The 4,928-nt window shown below is 38.1% G+C and overlaps 1 pseudogene; it reads left to right on the forward strand.

Annotated features, from left to right (window-relative positions):
* Window positions 1-4,928, forward strand: part of LOC107731597 (1-phosphatidylinositol 4,5-bisphosphate phosphodiesterase beta-4-like) — a 72,026-nt pseudogene that overhangs the window by 37,198 nt on the left and 29,900 nt on the right.

Genomic DNA, 4,928 nt, shown 5'->3' on the forward strand with positions numbered 1-4,928 from the left:
GTGTGTGTGAGTGAGTGAGTGAGTGTGTGTGAGTGAGTGAGTGTGTGTGAGTGAGTGTGTGTGTGTGTGTGAGAGAGTGTGTGTAGCTCTGCTCCTCACATCACTCTGTGTTTCAGATCCCAGACGATGACGTCACTGAGATCTCAGAAGCCACTGAAATCACGGACGCCACCGACGTGTCCGAAGTGTTGGAGCTGGAGAACAAGAAGAAGGTGCGAGTGCTGTTAGATTGACAGAAGGAGCTGCAGCTGCTGATGTGACTGAGCGTGACGCTGTGTTTCTTCATCAGAGCGGGGAAACGGCTGAAGACGCTGACGCCGAGCAGCAGCTCATCGCCTCATATAAGTATGAAGGAGCCACGACCAACATCCACCCGTACCTGTCAGCCATGGTCAACTACGCTCAGCCCGTCAAGTTCCAGAGCTTCGAGGTCGCTGAGGGTCAGTCCAGCGTCCGCAAACGTCACGATCACTACTAGAGAGAAACCATGAAAAGGAAGCTAATAATAAAAAATAATACAAATCAAACCTTTCAAACAGGGTCAGAAACACACTGATACAGTCTGTCACATACACACACGTTTATTCACTGTTTGGACCAGTGTTGGGGAAAGTTACTTTTAAAAGTAATGCATTACAATATTGCGTTACTCCCTAAAAAAGTAACTAATTATGTTACTTTCTTTTTATGGAAAGTAATGCGTTACGTTACTTTTGAGTTACTTTATTCAGCAATAACTAAAGTCAAACACAGATGTGTTATTTTTGCTTAGTATGGTTGAATTGGATCATCGAAGGTCAGCAGCAACACATGTTGATATTTAGTCTAGAACTACAGTAAGATCATGTTCACACACAACGCTCTGCACTTACTCCTGATTTCTGTCACCATGACAACACCAGAGCTGTCACTCAATACATGGATACAAAGTAACGAGTTACTTAGATATTTCCTTCTAAATTAAAAAGTAATGCGTTACCCCCAATACTGTTTTGGACGTTCTTGTTTGATGTATTTTCAAGTTTTGAGGTAAATGATCAGTCATTATCTACATTTACATTTAGTCATTTAGCAGACGCTTTTATCCAAAGCGACTTACAATTGGGGAATACATAAAGTGATTCATCTTAAAGAGACAAACAGGAAGTCACAGGAAGTGCTCGTTTCAAGCATTGTTCAAATCAGTACAAGCTAGAAAGGGAAGGAATAAATAAAGAGAAAGACAAAGTTTTTTTTTTTAAATTTAGGAATATATATAAATGTATTCATGATATGTGAGTGTCTGTTGTGTTGTTTTATTTCAGAGAGGAACATCCATCACAACATGTCGTCCTTCAACGAGTCTGTGGGTTTGGGCTATCTGAAGACGAACGCCATTGAGTTTGTGAAGTATCCTTTGACAGCTGCGCACGATTACCCATCAGCCCTCAAGCACAGCGGCACTGATTTAAATGATGCTGAGATCACACTCTAGTCCGTGTGTGTGTGTGTGTGTGTGTGTGTGTGAGAGAGAGAGTGTGTGTGTGCCTGTCTGAGAGTGTGTGTGTGTGTGTGTCTGAGAGTGTGTCTGTGTGTGTGTGTGATTGTGTGTGTTATTCTTACAGGATGTTATTATTATTATCAACACGTAAAAGTTCCGCTGAGATCAGGCTAGAAATCAGGCTAAACACTCATAACTCTTTTGATGCAGACTGATCCTGATCATCTTTCAGTGATGTTTGCTGTTATAAGGCAAAATTTGGAGATCTGAGTTTCAGAAGCAGCTTGTTTGCTCAATAAATATATTAGTCATATTTTTTACATATAAATACATAATACTGCAGCAACATTATGCTGGATGTTAAATAGAGTTAGTTACATGGAGCACATCAAGGCTTAAAAAAATCATATAAAAATGATTTAAACGTTCAGTTATGTGAACCAAAACAAGAAACAACGGTCACTTTATATTAAGGTCTAATTCTTGCTATTACCAAACCATTAACTACAACTTTTGCCTAATTTGCTGCTTATTAATAGTTAGTAAGGTAGTTGTTAAATTTAGGTATGGGGTAGGATTAGAGATATAGAATATGGTCATGCAGAATATGTGCGTTATAAGCATTAATAAGCAGCCAACGTGTTAATAATAGACATGCTAATAAGCAACTAGTTAATAGTGAGAATTGGTGCCTATACTAAAGTGTTATTAAAACAACATATATATTGTTACAAAAAGGGGAAACACCCTGAAAGTGTATGTAATTAACATTATTGTAATTTTATTTAAGTATTTCTTTAATCAAAGTCTCTGCTTAGAGGAAACTAAACATACCGAGTGCACCTTTAAACCATTCAGTCGTATAAAAATGACTTCTTCTTACACCAGAAGCTCCACTGAAGCGTAATCGTGTCATGATGAGTTTGATGACTAGTAGCTTCTGTTAGTTAGTTAGTAGGTTCTGTAGTTCGATGTAGATGTGAGCAGATTTCTTGGAAATGTTTCTCTGTTAGTTTGAGTGTTTTAAGAGAGGCTTGTGAATCCTCCGGGAACGCTCCCTGCTGTTCGGTGTTAAATATAGCTCCGCCGGGGGTCTGCCGTGTGTTTTCCTCAGCCGCGGACGTGCAGCTACAACAAGCGGCAGATGAGCCGCATCTACCCCAAAGGAGGCCGCGTGGACTCCAGCAATTACATGCCTCAGATCTTCTGGAACGCCGGCTGCCAGATGGTGTCTCTGAACTTCCAGACTCCAGGTACACCCGGGGCCCGGGGCCCGAGAGCCGCCGGGGCCATTACTGTACACACAGAGAGACACGCATTGCATTAACACGCATGTACAGAAACTACATGACATCAGTCTGCACTGAGACGCCTGTGTTCTGAAAGAACTGAACTCAGAAAATACAGTGAAGTGTCTTGAGCAGAGTTTCGCAGGAGGTTTCTAGAAGCATCAGTTCTTCTGGATTGAGTCTCAGTTTGTTCTGTTTCTTCATGTGACTCCAGACAGACTGATGATGATCAGATCACATCTCTGTGCAGCACTAACATATATCTCACTGCATTATTACAATTAATGGCTAAATTAATGTTTGGAAATATAAACTGATATTTCCTACTGACACACTACAGCAAAAGATAGAAATAACTGACTTAAAACCATTTTTAGCTGCTGATAATACTAGTGTTCTGATCATTTTGGCCAGCTAGAGTATAAAATCAGATCTGACCTGACAACCTTGTTAGGTGTTTTCCTCCTGTCTGTGGTCCAGGAGCCTCGGTATCTTCTGGTTTTTCATCTGTTTTCTGGTGAAAACGGTGCGTCTGACACCAGCACACGCTCCTCGACACACACTCGACTTCATCAGTGAGTCGTGCATCACTAGTGAAGCTGGAGAATAACAAACATCTTTCTGTAGAAGACAGTAGAGTCATTATTCAGATCATTTCAGATGAAGCTCCTGCTGAGGACGGGAGTGTGGTTAGTGATCTCTGGATGGTGATTCTTCAGTGTTTGTGAGCTAACATCGGCTGTGTTAGTCAGTAATAATGCGCTTGCTCCCGTATGTTCAGAGCAGCGCAGCATCTGTTCACAAACACTGGTGTGCGGCAGACGGAGCTCAGATCAGAGAGGTTGCTTTAATACAGCTGAAGACGAGTGTGTGCGAGCTCCAGTCAGATCTCCAGTGTTGTTGAGCCGTCGATCAGACGCAGAACCCCAGACACATCTACAGAGCAGAGCTGCTGAGACGCCTGAAGAAAACACACAGAAACAGCACGCTGGGATTTAAGTGCGTCCATAGCAACACCCTGGCAACCGCCTGCATCTCCCATCACGTTCTTTAGGACTGAGTTTCTAATCATAACTCACAGCGTTATAGAACTCGTCACATTAGTTGTAGAAATTACATATATACAAATGTGATTTGAGATTAAAGATGTTTATAATGCATTATAATGCTTTCATAATGTGCATATAGAAAGCATATGGACTGAAATGAAACCTGCTAAGCTAATAATTCAATGATAATTCATAAAATACTGGATACAAATAAAAATGTCGGGTCTTGGATCAGAATCTAGGAGCCCCACAAATGACATGTGGACAGAAATGTATTTATTGTGACCATGACTTAAGATGTTTTTATTATTATTAATTCATTCCCACTATTTAGTTTAATTGTGGTTACAAATTAAGAATTTGTTCCCATGACTTATTAATTTGCTTATTTTAGTACATTTTGGCCACATTATTGTGCTAATTTGTACAATTTATGCTATTTTGCTAATTTTACTAAAATGAGCAAATTTTTAATTCAAGGCCACAATTTAACTAAAACAATGGAATGAATTAAATAGTGATGGAAATAAATTCTTAATTTGTAGGAACAATATTATCTATCTAAAAATGTAATAATTTTTTTTAAGGTAAGTGGTTGCAAACAATTTATTTTAGCTACATTTAAATAAAAATTTTTTTTTAAAGTTAGTCAAGGAAATTTGTTTAAATGTATCTAAAATAAATTGATGAACACTTATCTTAAAAAAATTTGTGTAAATTCAATAAATACTTTTTTCAGTGTATCTCTCTCTCACACACACACACACACACATGCATGTATATATTTCTGGATTAAATGTTATGTTTATATATTAAATATATTTATTTATAATATACATTATATGAATACACATATACATGTAAATATTTTCAAAATATATACTGTATATCTGTGTATTTATATATACACAGTACACGCATATATTATGTAAACAAACTATTATTTTGGATGCAATTAATCGAAATTACGAAATTAACTAAATTACTGTTTTTTTTGTTACTGTGCAAGAGACTTCTTTCAAAACTCTTAAAGTCCTTGCACACCAAATCCAAAATTTATCAGATAAAAAAAAAAAATTGTTTTGCATGTTAAGAAATAAACACAACCTA

Source organism: Sinocyclocheilus rhinocerous, unplaced genomic scaffold (genome assembly GCF_001515625.1).
Source record: "Sinocyclocheilus rhinocerous isolate Xijiao unplaced genomic scaffold, SAMN03320098_v1.1 scaffold5236, whole genome shotgun sequence".
NCBI classification, from domain to species: Eukaryota; Metazoa; Chordata; class Actinopteri; order Cypriniformes; family Cyprinidae; genus Sinocyclocheilus; species Sinocyclocheilus rhinocerous.